The following is a 12,146-nucleotide window of genomic DNA, read 5'->3' as shown; positions in this document are numbered from 1 at the left end:
TAAAATTATAAAAATAAATATTATAATGATATTTTATTAATAAAATAAATATTAAACAGCATAAAAATTTAATTATTTCGGTTAATTCATTATCAAATTAAAGATAATTAACCCATAATTAAAAGTTAAATTTTTTAAATAATAATTAATCAATAATCAAATTAAATTTAAATTTACTAAAATAACCAGTTTTATCTGTTCAATTCAATTATTTCATTATAACCGAACAATGGCTACCCAGATTAGAAACGGGGAAGGATTCATCAGGCTTAGCAGGCGCACAACACAGGCTTTGTAAAAGGCTGGGCTTGAAAGCTACAAAGCCCTTACACTTAATCCCTTTATTTAATTCTTTTTCCCTGCTAAAAAAATATCATTAACGCCAGATTACGTTGCAATAATCGCGCCATCCTTCGTATCCTGCCAGAAAAATCCAGTCCTCGTAGCCGGAAAATTCCTCAATTAGCAAAACCATGCTCATTGTTTTGCATTGCACTTTCAATGCAAGAACAAAGGCTTGAAGTTTCAAATTCCTGATGAGTAATGCTCTTCAATTTTCACTTCAGACTTCAGAGACTCGCTTTCTTCTCGTCGTATTCGTCTGCAGACCTTACGAAGATGAAGATGATGTTGATGTTGAAGTTGAAGGAGGAAGCTCGTTTATCGACATGCTTTCTGAATAACAACCTCAGGCATCAACTGGAGAATTCTGTCAGATTTATGAGAATGATTCGGATATCCGAAGCGAAATGATTCGGGCAATTTCGGAATGGAAATCTCAGATCACCAAGGTGCATAACACGAATTTATTTGTTTTCGAAACCTTGTATCATGTAACTTTGAGATTTGTTTTTTTTTCTTTCGGATCAATATCTGTTCGTTATATTGCTCTTCTGTCTTGGTTTTGATGAACATGTCAAGTTTTACTCGCTTCATAACATGTGCAACAATTTCTGACTATGATTAGGGTTTTAAAGTTCTGTGGACCTATGCGTTGGGGATTGATTATTAATTATACATGGATACATGGTATTATGATAAGTATGTGGGTTGGGGATTGATTTGGTCTTATCAATTCACACCCCTACAGCTTAATTAGACCAAATTGCCCAACCTGGATCTACGAAAATCAAGCTTGCTGTTCTACTAGGATTTTGTTTGACATTATTAGTAACAGAGGCAAAGGCTTTTGTATTTCCATCCTCTTAACAATTTTCAATTCTTCTTCTTCTGTTTTTAGTCTTATTCTTCTTCCCTTTTTTGGTCTTCTGCAACAGAAATAGGTGATATTGCAATGGAAAGAAGCTAAACAAACCATCTGTACTTGTGGCAATTGTTCTCTTGCAAGCCATAATGTCAACAGCGGGTTAAGAGGAAAAAATATACAGAATCATCACCACATTTTAAGCACAAGAAAAATAGTGAAACTAGAATTGCTTGACATGGAAATAGCCAAGCTAAGGCATGCACAAGGGGAGGTGATTCAAAAAGGCAGCTCTAGTTTCATGATTTTCAAATGAAAATAACATTGCCAATGGCGAAAAGGTCTTCAAATGAGACTTTGATGGCAAAGAATTAATCTAAACAATCTTTAAAGAGGACACAATATTATTAGAGTTATAATACTGCATTGCTATACGTTCGCATCTACTTGTTTATACATATTGCCTACTTGTTGATCTCAGAATAAGTAGATGAAAAACTCAAACTTGATATCTCATCTATACGACCAAGCAGGCTACCCTAATTAGCAAATCATTGTTGTTATGCAACAATGCTAAGACTTCAGGCCTCAGTTCATGGAAATCAAGTTCATGTCATTAAAAGAAATTCTAAGTGGTGTGATATTCTTTCCTGATGTGGCTACTACTATGCTAAATTCTATCCAATTATCAGGTGCATGCACACACACAGACAGAGATGTAGAACTCACCTGCAGAGCCTTGATCATCATCGGTACGGTTATAAATTATAATGGGAACGAAAAGAATTAGAAGTCTAACCTGCTCAATTCTACTTTAACTTGCTAAAAATAGAAGATAAAGACTTGGGCCGATCTCAAACTCAATCCGAGAATCCAAAAGAGCCTGGATGCGGACCGGTTTTGGCCCTTTCAAACCAAACCGAGATTGTAATTGAACCATATACGCTTGGTTTCAATCCCAGACGATTTTGGTTTCTTTCAACATATTGCATAATTAATCTAATTTAACCATAGGATCAAATACAATAGCACAAAACAAATTTGAAGAATTTTTTAAAAATAACCAAGTCATTTTTATTTCATGGCACCATATATTTCTATCACATCAGAGTTATTTGAATAATCTCTTTTTTTATGAAATTTATTTGCATAATTTTTAGAAATAAAGTGAAATAATATTTATAATTTAAGTTAAAAAAATAAATGTGATATGGGGTGATATATATACTTGAGAAGTGAAACTATGAACTGGTAAAAAATTTTGAGTCAATCAAATCAAAGCAAATTAAAACCAAACTAATAGTTTCCAATCACAAATCACACCACATCCAGCCTAATCACTGTAGATTTTTTTTTATCTGAAAGTTATAGTGTTATAAAAGTCATCAAGGTGGCAAAGGATTGTACATAAACTCCATCTGAAGAGACGGATTACATCTCAAGGAAGCATCCTTAAGGAACATCTAAACTAAACCATGGGCAACACTATTTGCCTGCCTCCTTACAGAACTAAAAGAAACAAAATCAGAACTCCTAGCTAAAAGAAAGATATCTTCAATAATGTCAGTAATGACAAGGGGTGCAGAGCTCCTCTTACATGCGTCGATAACAATTAAGAATCCCCTTCAATTACAACTTCTGAGAAATTTCTATTCTCTGCTAACAACACAACTTCTTGGCAAAGCAAGTCTTCCAACACTAAAGGATTTTACACAAAAGCCATCAAGGTGGCAAAGGATTGTACACAAACTCCATCTGAAGAGACAGATTATATCTCAAGGAAGCATCCTTAAGGAACATCTAAACTAAACAATGGGCAGCACTATTTGCCTACCTCCTTACATAACCAAAAGAAACAAAATCAGAACTCCTAGCTAAAAGAAAGGAATCTTCAATAATGTCAGTAATGACAATGGGTGCAGAGCTTCTCGTACATGCGTCGATGACAATTGAAGAATCCCTTTCAATTACAACTTCTGAGAAATTTCTATTCTTTGCTAACAACACAACTTCTTGGCAAGCCAAGTCTTCCAACACTAAAGGATCCTAAATATTTGGCCATAATTTGCAGCCCTAGTCAAGAACCTGCCTGAAATGATTTCTACAATTCACCGCAGTTGCTCCCATTTGCTTCTTTTTATTCAGCCCCACATCAAAATTCACCTTCACCATATGATCTATAGGTGGTCTCCAAACCTCTGAAGATCGAGTGTTATGAATATGAGATTCCTCACTGGAAGTTATCATAGCAAAATTCACTTAATTCCTTATAGCTACATCTAGGATCTCATTAAAAGTATATTGTTCCCCTTTGAAAGCTAATGCATTCCACTTTTTCCAGATATACCAGAGTATAAAACCCATTATTTGTATTAATTGTTCTCTGTCCTCGTGAGAGTTAAAAGAACCACAAAGTTTTGCACATAAATTAATCATAGATGTGTGATTCAGCAGGGAAGATCTGAATCTCAATGATGAGTATATCCAAACAGCAACTGCATATGGACAACTGAAGAATAAGTGAAAGTTTCTCTTTCACCACAATGTAAGCAAGAGAGGTCAAAAGAATTGATTCTGGCATGCAATTGATCACCACAAGGAAGTCGCTCCACTAAAAATTGCCATAGAAAAATGCAGATTTTAGAAGGTAGAGACACTTTCCAAAACTTTTTCTAAAATAAGGAGGCATTATAAGAAGATTGAGGTCCCGGGTTACCTTTGCTAGAGTTTTCATTATGCCATTGAAGGTGCCTCTGCCACCTGTATCCAGATCCGGTTTAGGATGAATACTGATAGGAATAGAAAGGATACTCTTGACCACCGACGGTTTGAAATATTCATTTAAAGTCTGAATATCCCATCTTCTGGAAATTGGATCAAACAAATGAGACACAAGAGCAATATAGGGATTATGATTCTATTTTGTCCTTGGAAAGGAAGGAAAAATCTCTGGTACCCATCTGTCTTCTTTGCAAAAGATTTCTTGTCCATCACCTACATGCCGTCTTGTTCCTAACCGAATCAACTCTTTTCCCCATAAAATGCTTTACCATCCCCAAAAAGCTTTAATACCTTGTGTTGCTGAGAGGAAAGAACCATGGGAAAGTACTTACCTTTGTAAACATTGGCAAGGAGAGAGTCGGGTTGAGACAAGATTCTCCATCCTTGTTTTGCAATAAGAGCTTTATTAAAACTTCCAAGATCTTTGAAACCTATTCCTCTTTCACATTTTTCATTACACAGTTTAGCCCAAGAGACCCAATGAATTTTCCTCTCATTTTGATTGTGACCCCACCAAAATTAGAAAATAATACCATTGATCTCTTTATATAAAGATGAAGGCAGACGGAAGCATGACATCGCATAGATAGGAATGGCCGAGGTTATGGACTTCCTCCCTTGGACAATAAATTTTCTTTCCACCCTGCACACTTTGAAGCAATTCTATCTTTTATAAAATCAAAGGCCTGACGTTTAGAGCTAGATATAGAGGCTGGTAAACCAAGGAATTTGTCATAAGTATTTACCAAAGAGATTCTCAATCTCGTTGCAATATTGTCCTTCAGCCTAAGGGGTGTATTCGGACTAAAGAAGATGAAGGATTTACCATAATTGATGTTTTGACCACTTGCTTCTAACTATCTCTGGAGAACATTCAAAATGATATATGCATCATCTCCGAAGCTTTGGAGAATAAAGTGGAATCGTCTGCGAAGAGCAGATAAGTGATATAAGGACCATGTCTATAGCTTTCAAAACATTCATATTTGAAGTCTCAAGAATATGTGAAAAACCCTCTGCAAATATAAGAAAAAGAAGGGGATAGAGGATCTCCTTGCCTGAGGCTCCTGGAAGGAGAGAAAAAATCGGGTATGTGACCATTGATCTGTATAGACATGGTGACTGTGGTGATAAGAACCTTTACAAAGTTCTATAAATCTTAAATCTTTCATTGACTCCACCTGTATCACCTTAGAAATAAGCTTAAAAATAGTATGACTAATATTTTTGAACATCCTACCTCTTTCAAAAAAGCAGATGATAGCATTTGAGATATCATAATCTATGTGATTGCAGTATTTCTAAAAAAATAAACTGTAAGGCTATTTTCACCAAAAATCTTAGACGGATTCAAAAAAAACAAAAAAAAAAAGCTTTATGAATCATTGCAACAAAACTTTAAGCCACTAAATTTGCGTTCATCTTTTGCTGTCTTAAATTTTATGCATAAAGTTAAAATGGTCAAATGGGTAAAAACAGTGTCGTTTATAAATAAGACGAAGTCTCCATGGAATTTGATTAGCTGAAAGGACGATTTGGAGTTGTGAATGAAGACTTTGCCAAGTCAACATGAACCTCGTCCCTTACTTTGGTTGCTTTCTCACCCAACCCTACCAGTAGGACTTGATTCATTGTTCCCGATGACGTAGCTGAATCTTAGACTTGTCTACAGATGGCTCACAGTTTGTCCCGTGTTTCCTCACCAGTCCTCTACTATTCTCTATGATATTTTTGCCTCTGCAGTTGAATTATGTGTTTATTATTTAAATAATATAAATTAAAAAATAATTTATGCAAATAATGCAGTTTTTAAACTATTTACAAAAATTGCTAGTTCAAATAATTTTTTTAGCAACTCTAATTCTGTAAATTATTTTAAAATCAAACTAAATTAATAAATAATTTATTTTTTTAACATTATTTAATAATGAATCCACAGTTTTCCTAATAAATGTAATGTTATATTTATTAAATTTTATTGAATACAGTTATTTATTATGGATTTTGCATTCCTTAAGCTTGCATGATCTTTATATAATATTACAATATTATATGATTTTCAAATTGTTATCAATTTATAATTAATATAGTCATATTTAGAATGAGGATTATTTGATTTAAATCAAAAAAATTGATCAAATTAAATTAATTTAAAAATTTATTTTAGTTCGATTTGATTTCAGTTCTATTTAATTTTAATCAAAAAAAATTAAAAAAAAAATTAAATCGAACCGATTAATGATAATAATATATTATTTATAATAATATAAATAAATTAAATCATATTAAAGTTAAAATATTTTAATTAAATTTTAAAATATTAAAAATAAAATATAAAAAATAATAAATTTATTAAAAAATTAAATTAATCAAATTAACTAAATTAAATTGAATCATATCAATTTAATTTAATTTAATTTTTAATCAAAATCACTTTATTTTATTTTTATAAATATTAAAATTTTAATTTATTTAATTCGATTTAATTCTAAATCAAATCCATTGAATCCTCGTCCAATTCTTAATAAGTTGAGTGCTGTAGGCATTAAACAAACCTTCCACAATGGTCTGAATCAATGAAGAGGCATCATAGGTTTGAAACATTGGTCGCAAAATTTTTTTAAATAATATATACTTGATTATGTAATTTGTTATATAATTAATGAAATCACTTTTCCAAAAAAAATTGTTGAAATTAATTATTATTGAGTCTTAAATTAGAATTATAAATTAAAAATATACATGGAATTCGATTTAAAATCAATTAAAATAAAGTTAAAAGAATTAAAATCAATTAATTCAAGATGTAAGAGATTTTTTTATTAATCAGTAATTTTGAGTTTAAATTTAAATATAAAATAAAAATATTTTATTTTTTAATAAAAATATTCAATGTAAATTTAAATTAATAAATATTTATTAAATAATTAATAAATATTTAAGTTAATAAATTTAAATTAAATTATTTTATTTGTCGCTCTAGCAGCTGCCTGGAAGCTTTAAAAAAAAACATTGATTTGATGTCTATTTAACCTATTTGAGTTTTTCTTTTTCTTTTTCTCTTTTCTTCTGTCTCAATTCACTGTATAACCTTTTTCTTTCATTTTAGATATCAAAATCTGGCCTAACGAGTACGGTGTGCTCGTGAGGAACCTGTAGGGAAAGTAACTCTATATAAGTTGATCAAATGGGAAAGGGATTAAAAGGGCAAAATTTTATAAGGATATGCCCTGAATATTTTAATAGATACGTTTTTGAAAAGAAAAAACAAGCAATCCCGGAAACAAAATCGTAAGAAAAGAACGGATGTTAATTTTTTAACTAAAAGCGAATAATATTCACTGGTGTAGGATCTAAAAGGATGTCAATTTCTTGATTCAAAGCAGATAATATTATTAATTTCTTGACTAAAAGCGGATAATATTCGAAATTCGGAATATGTTATAACAAAATAGTAGTTAAACGTAGGGGTGAGCATTCGGTCGGTTCGGTTCAAAATCGAACCGAACCGAATAAACCGAAAACCGAAATTTTAGTGTGTATGAAAATCGAACCGAATTGATTTTTGTCAGAAACCGAATCGAATCGAACCGGTCTGATTCGGTTCGGTTTGATCGGTTTCATTTTTAATAATTTTTTATTTTTTACACTTTATTTTTAATATTTTAAAATTTAATTAAAATATTTTAATCTTAATCTGATTTAATTTCTCTATATTATTGAAAAAATATATTATTATCACTAATCGGTTCGGTTTGATTTTTTCAGTTTTTTTCTGATCAAAATTGAACCTAACCGAAATAATTGAAATTTTTGAAATTAAAAATCGAACCGAACCAAAATATATAAAAAACCGAATCAAATTTTTAAATCAATTCGATTCACTCAGTTTTTTCATTTGAATCGAATACTGCTCACCTTTAGTTAAATGTCATTACAGTATAAAAAAAATATATAAAAAAAATAGATAAATTTACTAAAATACATTTTGAACTACCTTGATTAGCTCTAAGACGTGAGTTATAGTTATTGAAAATTAATAGATTATAATAATATTATAACTATAGAAGTACTTAATAAAAATATATTACTACACCTTTCCCTTTTTTTTTTATTTATTTTAGATATGGGCCAACTTATTACTAATTTACCATAATTTTTATCTACATCACAAATAAATATATATAATTTAATTTCTATACGAATCCATTATATTATTATATTTTAATTTTAAATCCACTAGACCAATTTTTTTCTTCCCCCTCACATCTTGAGACTGGCTGGCTGGCTGGCTGCTTCAGGAGGAGGCTGAGTGGAATGGTTTGGTTGTTGAAGGCGATTCAGGCTGCTGGATAATTTAGCTAAACTAAAACATGTGCCAAAATTCTCATATTATAATATAGAAATTTTATATACAATAATATTTACAAGGAAAAAGGAAAAAAACAAAAAGAGAGAAAGAAATATGCTTTTTAATAGAATTTCGTATAGTTGTATATATAATAGTATTAATTTTATAATAAAATATAAAAAAATAGTATATGATTATTGATTAATATAATTATTATTATTATTATTATTATTATTATTATTATTATTATTATTATTATTATTATTATTATTAAAGAGGGATTGTTTGTGAGATTAAAGTGAAATTTAAAAAATTATTTTTGACAATTTTTTTTAATATTTTAAAAAAAATCGGTTTTTATATTATTAACAAATTGGCCATTTTATTTTAAAAAAATTATCAACACATTTCTAAATTATTAATTTATAAAATAATTTTATCCTTCTTAACCATCTCATAATCATATTTAAAAATCTTTCATTAGTTAAAATGTAAGTAAATAACTATTCAGCACTTGGAATTTATTATTATAACAATTTCATCTCTCTATTTAAAAAAAAAAAACATATCAAAACATCCATATTATTTATAATAATAATAAATTTATAATTGTATTATTTATGAATTTTTTTATATTTCATCCTTTTTTTCATATTACCATCATCAATTGGAAAAATATATATAAAAAGTTAAAAAAAAAAAAAGAAGAAAAGTTAAAAGAAAAAGAGAATTAGAGCCACTTATGAGTTTCAACGTGAAACTCACTGATGTGGAAAAAAGAAAAAATCTTATAGAATTCCACAGCAGATTCAAAGTTCACTTTAAGGTTTTTCTTTAAATAAAATATTAGAGAAAAAAAAGTCTGTTTTATATAAATTTACATTTATACTCGATTTTTTAAAAAAATAAAATTAATTGCGATATTAATAATAGCTAAATTCAATTTGAAAATTTTAATAATAAAATTATAATATAGTAATTGAACTTTTATTTGATTAATTAAATAATCCTTTAAATTAAATATTTTTTACAATTTAATCACATTCTTTTTTAATATATTAAACCCAATCAGATCATCAACTATATTATTTTATTCTTCAATAATTAAAAATAATAGAAATTAATTTCTAAATTAAATTTCACATATTTTATATTTTTATTAACAAATACTAAAATTATAAAATAATATCTTAAGTTAATTTTAACATTTATCTAAAACTTTATAAGGATTTAACATTAATTAAAAAACTTTTATCATGGAGATAAAATTATAAGATAAAATTATAAATTATTTTATAAGGATTTATTTAAATTTTTTTATTATAAAATCATTATAACAGGGTTAAAAAAAAAAAAAAAAAAAAAAAAAAAAAACTAAAACCAATGGCTATGGCGGGTACAGACTTCTTCGCTGTCGAGCGAGCCACCGAGCTCCTCAAAATGTTAATAACCATATCGCGCAAATCCTACATGTGTAAACCGAGCCTGCAAATCAAGCCCAACTCGACCGCCTCTCGGAGATTCTCCGGGATGCCCTCCAGGTGGCCCGCAAGGTCCTAGCCTCCGGTCGATGGAATGGCTACAAAAACCCTCAACTTGCGAGAAACGTAGAAAGCTAGAAAAGAATGTTACGAGGTTTGTTAATGGACCGATGACACCTTGTGGCTGACGCCCGTCGTATTCGTTTTGAGACGGCGAGAGATTGATCGGCTGGAGGGTTCTGCAAATTAGACCCCATCGGATTTATTCTGCAGAAACTTTTGTGTTTACCGTGTAAAATGTTAGGCATGTAATGAAATCGCCAATTAATAATTGGTTCTCCGTTTCCAATAAAAGCATATTCTTTAGAGATAACACAAAGTCTCCTTCGAATTTGATAACTTGAAAAGCGATTTCAGAGTCAAAACCAAGACTTTGCCAAGTCAATCATGAATTCTGTTGGGCTGTTTTCCGACCCAAAGCAATCTGTGGGACTTGATAGATTGTTTTCCGGCGACACCATCCACCTTCCACACGTCCATGATGAGAGCTAATTGTCTGTAAATGAGTCAGCTTGTCCTCTGTCCACCTCTCACCAGTCGTCGAAAGATTCAGTAATTTTTGCCTCTGCAGTTGATTAATTAATGAACGGTATCGTGGGGGGCGATGGTTTGGAGAGTCGACGAGGGTAGAATGGTCATTTCATGAGTCAATGAGGCTTTGTCAGTTTGTCTGAGGTTGGCAACATTGGTCAACGCTTTTGATGAGTGGCCCATTTTTCTTTATTATTCGGTCAATATTTTTGATATTGTGCGTCCATTATGCAGATGCCTATTTCAATATCATTTTTAATTTCAGTGATAAATTTGACAATTTTATTGATATTAAAATATAAAAATTTTTAATCTTTTAATGTAAAAAAAAAATCACTCTTCTAGCAGTAACACTGAAACGGACAGACCCGAACTGACTCAAATAACTTTTAAACTCACTTTTCACTTTACCCATAATGATTAATTCAATTTATTTCTACAAATCAATTTTCTCATCATTTTTTGATATGGGACGAATTTACGCTGTAAATCCATAAACAGACAGTTGGAAGCAGCTGATCATCACAATCGATCCCACTAAATTTTGCGACGTCCTCGTCGCAACTGAATTGATTACAATTACTAACCAGAACTGGATTTTTAGGTATTATGGTTCGCTAGTACCTCAGGCGGCTCCACCTCGTCTCTCACGGGTAGCCCTTTTCTCGTAGACCCACTAGTTCTGCATAATTTATCTGACCCAAGGTGACTCTGATACCAATTAAAACAACCGGACCCAAACGTTTTCTCATCATTTCTCAATGTTTCTCCATGTGGGACGAATTTGCACCGCAAATCCACAAGCAGCAGCCGGAAGCAGCTGACCGTGACAAACACTTTGCCCAAATTGTAAAAATTTAATTTAAGTTTCTATTAATTTCGTGAAAAATATGCTCTAATAAAATATATTTCATATCTTTTAATGTTTAAATATTTAAAAAATTTAGAAAATCAAAAATATTTTACAATTTAAAAAATTACTTAATTTTTAAGAAAAATAACTTCTCGTTTAAAAAAAGACATTTTTAATTAAATTTTTTAAAATATTCTACCTAAATAATGAAAAATCAGTAATTTTAAGAAAATAATTTTATTCAAAAACATTTTTTCATATGAAAAATTATTTTTTGAAACAAATTGATCCAAATACATAAGTAAATAATTTTACTTTGCTGCTTATATCAGCCTTGCAATGCAATTCAAATTACATATAATAAATAAATAAATAAATAGATAATTTACACCAATAAGAAAGGAGGACAAAAAAAGAATTATACCTTCTCTAGAATGCTCTTCCCCTCTTTATTTCTTCTTTATTTTTTTTTCTCTTTTCTTTATTTTCTTAAATAATTTTAATTTTTAAATTTAATTCCATTGGTTTAATGCAAAAAATGCCATAATTGTAACAGTAAAATTTTAGTTTTAGTTTAAATTAAACTTATAGAATTACTAATTATTTAAATATTATTTACAATGATTATAATTAATTGTATTAAATAATAACATAAATAATTATTTATGTTATTATTTATCTACAAAATAAAATTTTATTTTTTTATTATTATAGAAGTGGAATTTCCTTGGCATAAGTGGAATAAAAAGAGGGATTGCTGTTGACATTTTAAATTTAAAATATTTGCAATAAAATTAAGAGATAATAAAAAAATAAATAATTAATAAGGTTTATCTTAATTGTATAAATTAGAGGCTTTTCGAGCCTACTTAGAGGAATGCCTCG

The sequence above is a fragment of the Manihot esculenta genome, chromosome 5 (assembly GCF_001659605.2).
Source record: "Manihot esculenta cultivar AM560-2 chromosome 5, M.esculenta_v8, whole genome shotgun sequence".
Lineage (NCBI taxonomy): Eukaryota > Viridiplantae > Streptophyta > Magnoliopsida > Malpighiales > Euphorbiaceae > Manihot > Manihot esculenta.
The sequence above is the reverse complement of the archived record's forward strand: the minus strand, read 5'-3'. Positions refer to the sequence as shown.